This window comes from Mus musculus, chromosome 1 (genome assembly GCF_000001635.26).
Source record: "Mus musculus strain C57BL/6J chromosome 1, GRCm38.p6 C57BL/6J".
NCBI classification, from domain to species: domain Eukaryota; kingdom Metazoa; phylum Chordata; class Mammalia; order Rodentia; family Muridae; genus Mus; species Mus musculus.
This window is the reverse complement of record NC_000067.6, coordinates 56,975,963-56,988,758: the sequence shown is the minus strand read 5'-3', so window position 1 is coordinate 56,988,758 and position 12,796 is coordinate 56,975,963. Positions and strand designations below refer to the sequence as shown.

At 48.5% G+C, this 12,796-nt stretch overlaps 1 protein-coding gene across 5 annotated transcripts in view; it reads left to right on the top strand.

Moving 5' to 3' along the window:
* The first annotated feature begins 7,568 nt into the window (after window positions 1-7,568).
* Satb2 (special AT-rich sequence binding protein 2) overlaps window positions 7,569-12,796 on the top strand; it is a 187,210-nt gene continuing 181,982 nt past the window's right edge. For 2 of the 5 annotated variants that reach the window (XM_030252738.1, XM_030252735.1), the window contains exon 1: window positions 7,569-8,741. The gene's annotated coding sequence lies outside the window, so the exon portion shown is untranslated. Of the gene's footprint in view, window positions 8,742-10,104; window positions 10,339-12,796 lie in introns of those variants that run through there. The other 3 variants (NM_001358580.1, XM_006495827.4, NM_001358581.1) reach the window with 3 other exon arrangements.

Here is a 12,796-nt window from a genome sequence, read left to right as displayed (position 1 = left end):
CAGAGCTCACAGAGGATAAAATGTTGATCTGAAAAGAAAACCAGACTGAGGGATAAGTCGGGTGTCTCCCATCAGATGTCCCACTTTCCATCAAAGGCAGTGGTGGGCACAGTGTAGCAAGACACAATCCAGAGAGTAGACTCAGAAATCCTCAAAAAAAGAGATGTATGAAAGGAAGAGACTATGTGCACATGGAAAGCCTGGCCTTGCATCTATCTCTGTGTGCAAGTGGAACCCCTGCCCTTGCATTTGGTATGGCTCCCCTCCTCCTGTTCCTGGCCAGCTAGGCCTGCCCACCTCCTGGGTGATATCTGCCCATAGTGTGGCAAAAGAACTCAGGCAGGCAGAAATAGATCTAACCACGAGAGCAGAGAGATGTATAAACCATATGGGGAATATTACCCAGGCTGTTAAAGTATAGCTACTTTCTTTTCTAAAAACCAGATCACTCTAGAAGAGGGAAATGGTGTCATTTTATTTCTTTGTCTACATCACATAATATTGGGCACTGTGCACATTGGGCACATTGCAAGAAGATAGAGTCCATATAAAAGTTCCATATAAGCCCATGATGTGACCTATCTCCATGACATCCTGCTAACTATGGTAGAGCTAATGTTTAATTTCTTATTTAAATTCAGTAATTTTCAATGTGGGAAGGGGAGAATAAATTAAGTTAATAATCACTATATCTTTTATACACAAAGCAGGGAGCAGTTTTTACTATGTTCCAGGAACTGTCTAGGCACCTGACATACAGTGCATTGTTTAATTCCAATACTGTGCAATAACTATTTGTATATTGCTCATTTCACAAAGAAGGAAAGTGGGGCTCAGAGAGGTAAGCTTACTTCCCAATTTCACATTGCTAACAAGTGAGTTCATCTTTAGGTTTAAAATTTGAAAGCATATTTAGATGTTTCCTCTCAGTAGTTACAGAAATCATCATAGTCTTTAAGGACATTGCAAGAAGATGGATTCTATTGCTCAGCCAAACTCACCTCCTGCAGCTGCTGCAGAGGTTTTCTGCAGCAGCTCCCTGCCTGGGCCTCCCCATCACCTTGTGCCCTGTCCAGCACCATCAACACTGACTTCTCCTGGCTGAGAAAGAGGTGTAGACTAGATCCACACCATACCTAGCTAGCATCTAGCCTCAAGATGGGGACTGAGACCGAGGGAAAATGAGCTATACCAGAAACACATACACCTCTTCTCTGACGGAAATCCCTCAGTACACAGAAGGCAGAACTTTAAAGGGGTTTGGGGTTGCCCAGATGCTTTTAAATCTAGAGGATGACAGGAAACCTGGCAGACAGTGACATCCAATTTTGTCTTGTAGTGGGGCATGAGCAAGTACACACAGCAGCTAGCATGCAGTTGTGTTTAGAAGGTAATGAGATAAGTTCCTTAGTAAAGCCTGTCCATCCCTAGCGCTGAAGGAGAGGAACTCTGGTTTGCTTTTGTTCAGCTGTTTATAGTTTTCCTGCAGACACTAGCATGTGTGTTAATTCCTAAACAGATGTTACAATGTGGACTTTCTCTGGGAGTCAGTTTTAACAGGATATGATTCAAAGTGTTTCTCATCAGAAAACAGATCCAGTCAGCTCAGAAAGCTGTTAAAATCACTTCCTGCTTTTCTAGAGGACCTGAGTTCAGTTCCCAGTACTCCTGTCTGGGAGACTCACAACTGTCTACAACTCCAACTCCTGGGGATCTGGCACTCTCTTCTGGGCACCCACACACATAGATACACAGACAAACACATGAAAAAGTATTGAAGGTGGGCAAGAGGACCTTGGGAACCCTCTCCTATGGAGCTAAAGACCATCAGAGTTGTTTCTTTCTTGCCATGCCTGGAACCAGGACAGGTTTAGACCACAAGAAACTCTTATACCCACAAATGAGATGTCTGAACAGCCTTTGGAAGAGAGGGGGCCCTTTTGAAATCAGCCTCAAGTGTCAGGTTTTTCAGGGACACTATATAGGGTCTGGAATTTCCAGCCATATTTAACTTGAATGTTGGGAGGCAAGGACTTGTATCCAGTTCCTCTCCCTGGGGCTTTTCCTTCCTTCCTGCTGCCTGACTGGAAACTTAGTGGGCTTTGGCTTCTAAAAGGTTGACATTTGATGGGCAAGTGAGAGGAAGAGCATGTGGATGCTCTAAAGGATTTCAATGTCACCCCTTTATGAAGTTCAGCGATCAGACTTCTGAATTGTTGATTGTATCAGTCAAATGCCATTTTTCTGTGTAGTATAGTAAGTATTGCATATCTCAGCCAACCTGTGCTTTTCCCATCTTCTCTCTAATTCTCTAAGGACTTTGAAGAAGGGAAGTCAATAAATCAATTGGTACCTTGTCCAATATCCATTTCAATGACATCATAGCCCCATTTGCTAGAGATCAGACATTAGTTACGGAAAAAGATGCAGACATTTCCATTTGTAATGTGTCTCTGCCTTCGTGAACAAGAATACAAATAAGAACAGTGATGTGAAATCGTGAGTAATAGCATTTGTGTTGTCATTGCAAAAATTAAAAGAAGGCAATTATAGAGGGTGACTATGTCACCTACCTTTTATTTATAGAATTTATTACAATGATGATAAAAGTGTTCAATATGAACATAAGTGATAGCATTAAGTAGCATGCTTACTGAGCTATATGGAACCTAAGAGATCATACAGGGATATGATGCCCTGTCATCACAGCTGTGACAGACCCAATGTTATAGAGAAGATCTGCTGTCTGTGCTCTTCCCTGAAGAGTGGTTCTTGTCTTCTATCAGCTCCTGTCATCTGTGGACTGTTTGGGGTAGACCAGATGATCTTTAGGCATGCTTCCATGTGTGAAAACCTCAGGTTTTACGTTCTCCTGGAGAGACTTTCTATCAGGAGGGCAACTGCTCTACAGTTACCATTGCAGAACAGATTTGTTTTTAAAGAGAGAGTCTGGTACTGACCAGGAGGCAGTGCAGGTACACATCACCACACTGGGCATGTGGAATTTACAGTTTAGTTTATCACTTTCCTCTTGACCCTGGATTTCTGTTGTTTTTCTTCCATTATTACGATGTTTAGTTAGCATGCAGAATAGTTGATGTCTACACTTTCAGACACATCCATCACAGCACTTAGGGCACCTCCCTGCTCCCCCACACTGCTCCTCTCCCAATGCTGTTCCTATAACAGTAGTCAAAGCGTTCATGTTTCTGAATCCTCCCTGACCCATGAGGTCAGGAGAGGGGCTCTGATGTTGATCTTCTTGAGATAAAGCTTGCGGCTCTTATAGGCCAAGTGCTCCAATTTGTACGGAAGTTACATAAAGCCCCTGGAAATAAACGACTCGAGAAATCGAATGGGAAGAGATTAGATGCCATAAAATATTTGTAAACAAGGGTCAACATCTGTGGGGCCACGTTCTAGCACAGTATGCACGCTTGCACATACTGGTGTGCAGGAAACACAGTATATCTGTATCTGAACATAGGTTGTCTCCTTGCCAACTAACGCACTGAGCCCTGCCTGTTTCTCAGTGTTTCCCCTGTGCAACACCGGAAATGAGCAGCCATCTGGGCACCGGGTCTCCTCCTCTGCTCTAGGTTCAGGTATCCACAGAGTACCAGCAGAAGGTGACCCAGGAGGACTCTGGCAAGCCAGGTGACTCTAGGCCTGGACTTATAGGTGGCAGAGACCTAGGAGACACAGCTACTTCCCTAGCACTTTGGCTTTGAAGTTAGGGTTAGAAAGTTGTAAACAGTGTGGTTCACCTGTGTCTCTCAGAAGCACCTAGCCTTCTGGAGTAACAGCACAAGGAATTAGTAGTAAGGCCAGAAGCACCTGCTCTGAAATCGGTGGCTAATAGGTGTCCAGCTCACCTCAAACGCTAGGAGCAGCTGGAGTCAGGACCCCAGTGAGGCCTGGGAAGGCCCCGGTTGCTGATCAAGGTGGGGATGGGGTGTAGGGAGGTTACAACACAGGCTCCCTTCCGCGAGAGTGTGGAGGCTTTTCTTAAGTTGCCAGAAAGTCGGGGCCAAGCTCGGCTTGTGTGCCCCATATGCAGAGCCCTTCTTCCCTGCCTGGGATGCTTGCATGGTCTGCACACACCATCTTAACTCCGGTTGCCCTGCGAGGCCTAGGCCCGGTGCGTTCTTGCTTCCGTGCTTCCGCACCTTTTCAACGGAACCCCCCAGTCAAATTATCAGGTGAGCAGAGGAGACCCCAGCCCCTATTGTCCCTCCTCTTTCCTCCCTCGTCTCGGATGGGAATAACGTGCCAGAATGAAGTCATTTGGCGCTACGGACTAGGATTAAGGTTCCGATTAGTTCCGGAGCAGGATGCTAACCGGAGGTCGGGGCACCAGCTCCTTTAGGGGTGCACAGTGCGGAAGCTCCCGCGAAGGTACTCTCTGAATTCAGGTTAGTGCAGGGCGCGCTCTGCTGGGTCAAAGCAGTCATCAATTCCGTCAAAGGGCGCTCTGACTAAGGGTGAATAGGGAGCGGACTACTAAATTAGTCAAATAAGCGAAGTATAACCCAGTCCACGAGGCATTTCCTGGGGTGTGGGTTGGTAGCTGCCACACACCTTTCAAAATGGGGAGCGGTGATGGGAAATGAAGGAGTAAAGGTTTGATCCTCCTCTTGGCGGCTTGTACTCCGGGGCTCCCTGCAGGGGCCAGGCAGCTTCTTCGTCCTGCACAAGGCTTCTCGATTCTCACCTGTTCACTCCGGACCCTGCAGAGGGACCCAAGACCCCATAATGCTCTCCACAGAGGCAAGGCCCAGCCAGAGGATCTAAAGGTGGGGTTGGGGTTCAAACTAGGGATTTGGCTCCAAAGAAGGGAGTGAGAAAGCAGGTACAGATTGTGTCTCTGGTTGATATCTGGGAATGTTAATACTTCACTGCGGTAAAGTAGCCATCAGTGTAGGTTACTCATGGGTCAAGGGCGCCACCGAAAACTGTGAAGACCAAATTGAGCCACCCACACTTTATTACCGGAAGAGGCTAAGCCCAAAGGAGAAGACTCGGTGCCCTTCCAAACCTCACTTCAGGTTTCCCCAGGCAAGCGAGCGGTGGAGTGCAAGCCAGGTTTAAAGGACTCTAGAGAAGAGAGTAGCCAGCCTACTCTGACTTTTCAGAAAACGCTCCGGCAGTTTAGATTACAGAGACAGACTTCGTAAACTCCCAGCACTCCCTTTTCAGGTCAGGGCTGCAGGACCCTCCCCCCACCCCCAACACACCTTTCTCTAAGTTAACCTCCTTCCCGAAATTTTATCAGAATAAAATCTGAATAAGATAATAGGTATGAGAAGGGACCAACTTGGTTGTCTGTAGCTGAACCGAAATAACAGCATAGGGAAGGGCTTTTGAGACGTTTTTCCCCACAAGTTGCTGAAGTGCCGGGCTCTAAGGAGCTCAGCTTGTTGGCAGAAAAAGACTACAAGCCTGGAGCTCCCGGACTGTGTGTGCTGCCAGAGCTCCACCTAGTCTCGGGGCTCAAGGTCCTAAGACTCTGGCTCAGATTAGCCGCTTCTATAGGCCTGTACCTAAAGGCCTCCTGCCAGCATTTCCTCTCCTCTCCTCTCCTCTCCTCTCCTCTCCTCTCCTCTCCTCTCCTCTCCTCTCCTCTCCTCTCCTCTCCTCTCCTCTCCTCTCCTCTCCTCTCCTCCCCTCTCCATTCTTCCCCTCCACTCTCCACTCCTCCCTCTGCCATGTCCCTTTCCCTCCCTGTTGCGCACAGGTAGCCCTGAAAATGAGATGTAAGGGTGGTGAGTTATCTTCTGGATTTAGAAACCTCACCCCGAGGAGACAGGAGGAGGGTCAAAGTGATACCCGATTCTTTGAAAGGAGAGCATGGTTTACTTCCCAGGGGGCAGAGAGAGAACTTTTAAGCACGGGGGCTCTCCAGGATGGTTCTTTGAGCAAGTAAATTCAACCACAGGATCTAGAACTAGGGAGCGACACTTTCAGTGATGACCCAGGCTTGATAGTGCCCTTTATGTTTATCGAGAGGATTGACTCTGGAGGTTGGTCAGTGGTAGGATCGCCCCGGGCACTGCAGCCTCTTTCTGGAAATTAGTGTGTATTCTTTCAGAAGTGGACTCCAGGTTTCTGGCCTGAGCCCTTTCTAACCTTGGATGGGCCTTTATTTGTGGTGATGCTGAGGGGACAGTGGCAGCCATACAGACCTGTCGGTTCTCCACGCCCACCTCCGCTGCAGACCATTCTTCACCAGCTTGGTCCGATGGTTTCTAGGGTCACCCCTCCCCCCAACCACTTCTCTGAAATTTACCAGATTCAAACCTTAAGGCAAGAAAAAAAGTGTTTCATATACAAACCGATCAGGGTATTTGCAGATAATTGCGAATGTCAAATACTCGCGCATGATGACAAAGTGCAGAGATTGCCAGGGCCTGAACTGGGGCCTGAAGGGCTGGAGCTGCTGGGCTGGCCAGCCACCTCAATCTGTTCAGAGGCAGGAAGGGGTGGCATCCACCAGCATCTGCCCACACTACAATTAACTAAGACTTGCCTCTTAGAGCCAGCAGCACGGAGCTCATTCTTCTATCCATTCAGAGTCCTCTCCCCGGCTGGCTCAGCTAGGAAGTGCTAGGGTGAACACTAAGCCAGACAAGCCTGATCCCCTCCATTCTAAGTCCCAAGCATTAAGTAAACACACGCCAGCCTGTTCGCTGAACCTCAAAAGCAAAGGCCCTTCTACCTGCTCCCACCCCAACCCGATTGCCATTGCTCCCTCTTCCTAAGATGTGATATGCTGCACACAGGGAGGAGAGTCAGCAGCCACTCTGATAGCAACCACTTCATCTTTCTAGTGCTAGGGTTGCTTTTACACAGAAATATAGAATGGGGGGAGAGGAGAAGGAGGGAGGGAGGGAGGGAAGGAAGGAAGGAAGGAAGGAAGGAAGGAAGGAAGGAAGGAAGGAAGAAGGAAAGAATCAGAATTGCAGCCTTTTTGCTCCCACTCCCACTGCTGGAGGGGATCTACACTCAGCTTGCCAAAACGGACCATGTTAGGGTTTCAGCAAAAACCAAAGGAGCCTTTTTTTTTTTTTTTTTTTTTTTTTTTTTTTTTTTTTTTTTTTTTTTACACTGCTTCCTGGTCAAGCCTTCCCCAGTGTCCTCCTCCCTGACCCAGGCAAAAACAATCACAATGTTTGAGACTGCTCTAGTCCTCCTGGAAAGGGCCCAGAGTTGGGAATGGGAAGTGCTCTTGTTAGATTAAAAAAGTTAGTTTCTGGAGATGGGGTCTCTTGCTGATGGTATAGTGAAAGCTGGTGAAGACCTGTGGTTTCAGGAGGGAGGAGTCTGGAATCTCAAAGGTGATGAGGACTAAGTTGTTGGTCTGGTCTAAGCGAGATCTGGAGTGGAGGCTGGAGGTAGATGACAGAGAAATGGTAGAGGAGAGCTCAGCACTTATGAATTAACATCAATAACCTATTTGCCCCTGAGTCCAGGGGTTCCCGTTCAACATCGTCTGGGAGGGAGTTATCTCAGATCTTCACCCCACTGTCCCCTTTTCTTTCGGAGAGAGGAAGACTTCGGGCGGAAAGGGAGGGACTTAAAAATGGAAAGGTGTGGCCGACGCCCTAAAACTGTCGCACTCCAGTTTTTGTTGATTTTCAATGATAAACTGGAAAGCAGACAGGGCTGGAGCGGAGCTGAGGGGAAGGAAGGCATAACTTGGGGAAAGTAGAGAGGCACGAACCGAGATTCATTGTGAGGAGGATGGAAGCTGCCGGGTAAAAAGACCTTGGGGTACAGAACTCCCCAACATTTGGGAAGTCAAATCTGGTCCCGGAAGTCCGGTGCCAGCTTCTCAGCCACGGGCCACCAGGAACGCTCTGAGCATCGAGCCCTTCACGTTCCTAACCCGGAAGGTTTCGATCTGGCCCAAAAGTCCTGACTTGAGGTCTCTAGGAACTCAAAGAGCAGCTTGTCCTGCCGGGAATTGGAGCAAGTCCCCTGAAGGGGATGTAGGACGACAGCCAGTATTTTCAAGAGCCTGGGCGGCCAGCCGCGCTGCAACTGTAAGACGTGATTCTATTTGACTTTCCAAATCAAAGTGCATTGATTGGCGCCTAAAGAGTTCACGGCACATAACTGTCTTAATTAAACCTGCTATAAACAGACACATCACTTCTTGCACAGAAAACTTGGGGAAATGGCAGAGGGTCTGGCCGAAACCAGGCTAGAGCGATGCTCTTAAAAAAAAAAAAAAAAAAAAAAAAAAAAAAAAGCGCAAAGCAGGCAAAACCAGAAAAAAGAATAAAAGTGGATTTTCTGCATCCTCAGAAAACAGATGAACCGAAACCAAAACTCGGGATAACAGGGAGTTATGAAGGACAGCCAGGTTCTCAGTGCAGTACTGCTGGGACCCAAGTGCAGAGTAGGGGACCAGTAGTGGACAGCCTAGAGGGCAGGTTGAGGAGACAGAGGTGCCTAGCACTAAGGCTCCAGGTTGCCCTCATTAGGCCCTGTACTTTTCTTCTTAGTCCTTCCAACTTTGCCTGGCACTTCCTCAAAATCACACACCAGCAGGAGAATACTCCATTCCTTGACAATGGCCGGCCAATGCAGAGAGAACAAAGATGACTCACACTGAGATCCTTGGACACAGGCACTGCACTGTCCTGGTTGCTGGAGAAGAAGGTGATGAGTGTTTTCAGGAACCTGATGGAGAGCCAATGGAAAGGAAAGTTGTTTGCCAGTAACCCTCTTTGAAGGTAGGAAGAAGAGATACAGGTACACAAGATCTTTTCAAGATGTGCTAGTGTTGTTGAGTGTACCTGAGTATCAGTGTGGCTGGGGCAATCTTCAAAGAGTGTGAAGGGTCAGCCCCCCCCTCCCGCCACCTCCCCCATGTTGCTGGCCTCTGGAGAAGGAGGCTGAGCCCAGTAGGTCAGCTAGATACCTCTTTCCTCTTGGAAAGTGAAGAGGGGTAGTTCTAATCTCTGAACTCTGGACATTACTGGGCAGAGGCAACCCTCAGCCGGCTTCAGGTCTCCCGGTCTAAAACCACAGGAACAAGGAAAACCTGTCAATTTCCTAGCAAACAGTGAAAAGGAAAAGTTTCCGCAGGATAGTGAAAACGTGGGAGATATGCACACACAGGTTTGGGTATGCTTCTGGTAACTTCAGAAGCCAACACTTTGCCCCCTGGAAAACTCAATCTCATTTCTTTTTCTCTGACCACTTAGTATCCGCTCCTATTAATAATACTGAGGCAAAAATGTTCTTCATTTCGTTTAAATGACACCTGTATATACTAGCTGTGCTGCCTTTGAAACAGATTTTAACTTCAGGTAAATTTCAGTATAACACATTTTCAAGTTGTTTTTAAGTCCAGTCTTTAAGTTCCATGTGTAAAAGAAGAAAAACAAAGCAAACAAGAAGCCCACTTGCTTAGTGAAAACCACTCCAGTTGTTTTTACTTTCCAAGATTTTTGTATGGATTGAAACTACTGTAAAGACACTAATTAATTGACTATAAGCAATTCTTGTACACGGAACAATCTTCTCTATCCTAAAAATTAAACCTTAATACATGGACAGGAAAATATCTACTGTTGCAAAAAAAATGCTCGAAATAGAAGTAGAAATAAAATTTTAAATTGTATTATGGAGTAGACTTTTATTAAAACCAAATTATCACTAAAATCTACGATTCTGAACACAGTGAAAATTAGTTAAAAGGCAATATTAAGGAAACATTGCCGTTTTCTTAAACTGTGACACAAAAATGGTAAAGTGTTTCCTCTTCTATTTTTCTTGTGCTTTTTTTTTTTCTCTTCCGAAATAACCACTGTTCACCTCTCAAAACTCTCCACTCCTGAGCGCAAATCATGATTGTTCTGTATGCTAAGTGCTTTGAAAACGAACAAAACAAACACCTTCCTTACATTCACACTCACACTACACAAATGCACACCACGTAGCCACTCCGTTTTTGAAAACATGGAGAAGAGTGGGAGAGAGGGAGAGAGGGAGAGCGGGAGAGAGGGGAGGGAGGGAAGGAGAGAGAGAGAGAGAGAGAGAGAGAGAGAGAGAGAGAGAGAGAGAGAGAGAGAGAGAGAGAGAGAGAAGCATAGGTAACCAACAAACCCAATTACTAAGCTTTATTGATACTAAAAGGAAAAGTTCCCCTCGTAAAATTTCTCTGAGCTTATTAGTTATTTAAATCAGCCCCGGGGCTGGACCTGCGACGCCTAGGGCACCTTCCTTGGCTCTTGGAGGTGAGCGGCCAGCATCGGCGCCTCGTTGACCCACCACTTCTCACTAGGGACTGAGCAAGAGGGGCGAAGGCAAGCGCAGAGAGCTGAGGTGAGCCACTTGGCCGGGACTGTGAGGCTTGGCAGGGTAAGATTGTCACGGGTACCAGGTATCAGAAATGAACAGACCTCTGCTGCTGCTGAGGCTGTTGGAGAGCAGGCCAAGTTGTCGCGGAGAGCCGCAATTCAACCCTCCCGACTGCAGAGATATATTTTGGGTGGCACTGGTCACTGGTTCCAAAGACCCAGATCTGGCCCGGAGAGGAACTTGCACGTTCGGGTGTCCAGGGCATGCTCCTGTTATAATTAGGGTGGGCATTAGGTGAATTCACACCTTTCTGAGTAGGCTATTTATTCCCTTCAATTGCTGGCAGTTCCACTGTGTGCGAGTGAGGGGATGGGTAGAGGTGGGTAGAGAATTTAATTTATTAAACAACACCACCACCCTTCCTAGCAAAGCATTCTAAGCCACGTCTTAATGCGACTCCAGACCGGCGCCAGGAGACGCCAAGCTCTGCTGGGCTTGTCCTCAGGACGCGGAGGGAAGGCACCCACCGTGCATGAAGAGGACAGAGTCCCGGGATGCAGAGTCTCTGTCACCCGGACTTTAGTTCAGACTACAAGCCTAACTGGACTAAGCGAGTGCCTGGTGGGCTTCCTGTGACCCTGAAAAAAGTGAAAGCGCCATCCAAGGAAGTATTCTAAGCAGTCCCTGGGCAATTTGGTCCGCAGGATACACTGACTACGCGCCTTCTCTGTGGTTCCAGTAAGTGCCTAGACTTTGCGTCCTGGCTTGAACAACTCTGTGAAGTTCTAGCCTAGCAGCGAAGTCGCAGTGAGCTCCGGCGACTGCTCCGGTTAGGGCTGCCTGGCATCCGACGGCCTGAACTCCCCTGCCCGGGCTAGGGTGGTGTGGATCGGCCTGCCAAGAAGTTTGGGATGCTGGTGGAATGTCATGTCTTGCTCTTTTTAGGTGTAGTTTTCAACACAAGCGTCTGGGCGCAACTGCAGGCAAGGATGTTTTGCATACGCGGTCACAGTTTGGTGTTGAGTAGTCTGATGGTGTCCTGGACTGGGCACCGCACCCGCTCCACTCCTCTTTAACCTGAGGATTCCGGCGCTGCGGAAGGGTTCGCTCCAGCCAGCGCAGCCGGTTTCAGCCGCAGCCCACGCGGTGGCGCTGTAGGGAGGCATCGCCTCGACTCTGGGCGGGGACCCCTGGCAGTGACCTGGTCTTGGAGGTGGAGGGACCTTGGTCACTATTCTTGGCCTCTAGATCTTCGCTTTAGGCCTGAATTTCTCGGCCTCGCTAGGTGTTTCCCGGAGAAAAACAGCGCAGCCCCAAGATCGGGACGAAAGGCCGCGGCGGTTCCTTTGGCCTTTTCTCCCTCCTGCCTTGTTAATTTCCATCATTTGCTGTAGATTTCTACGCATAGACTACAATAACTAGGCAGTCATTTTCTCGTTGCTACGGAAGGAAATTACCCATTAAGGCATTGAAAAAAAAAATCCGTCGATCCCAGGAGCCCCGGCGTTGGGTATATTTATGCCATGCGTCGCCAGCGAAGTCCCCTGCCTTTCCCGGATTTCCCACATGGTGACCAGGAATCTGACAACCAAATGAGCCCAAGGACTCTCCCAGCTCTGAAACCTGTCTCCTCACTACTCTCTCTCTAGAAAGCAGAGCCACACCAGACGCCCATCTCTGTCGCCTAGGCTCTCTGACAGAAAGCTACAGGTTACAGGTCTTCCCTGGCACAATTGATGGAGTAACGCTTGGCACTCCCCCCACCCCTTGGGCTTTGGCCTCGGTGTGTTGTCCTGAACTCCAGCTCCCAGACACCTTGGTAGCTCTCGTGAACTAGTTGCCCACCACCCTACCAGTCTCATCTCTGACCAGGCCTCACAGGCACGTTCCTCTCCAGATTCTAGGAGAATCCCACCATGTCCTAGGCTGTCCTACCGCCCCCCCCCCCAGGACCCTAGAGCGGCCAGGGCAACTAACTGCGAGTCGTATTATCTTTGCCTGGTGCGGGTTGTGATGCCAACGAGGAAGCTGGGTAATAACGAAGCAGCCTGCTGCTGCGCTCTGGTCAGTCCCCAGAGCAGTCTGAGAAAGTTGGCTTAAACTCATTCTAGAGGAGCTGCCCCAAGGCCCGTCCGGGTTCCCCAGTCTCCTGGCCTCCAGCTCCTTGCCCACTTGACTCGCTGGATTTGCAATCTAAATGCAGAGGCAGTATGAGGTCTTTTAAAGTGTTAGTCGCCTAACTTTCCACGGGACAGTCCGAGACCAAAATTGGCATAGGCACCCTTAGTAAGAAATAAGTCCCTCTCGTTCCCCACTTCCCGCCCCTAGAGGGGCCAGCTCCAGGAGAAGCATTTGGCCCGTCTTGATTCCTAGAAACCGTCCCTTCGAAGGCTTTTAAGGTGGCGGTTTCCATGAAGTTTGAAATGAGTGCCCTGGGGTGGAGAGAGAGAGAGAGAGAGAGAGAGAGAGAGAGAGAGAGAGA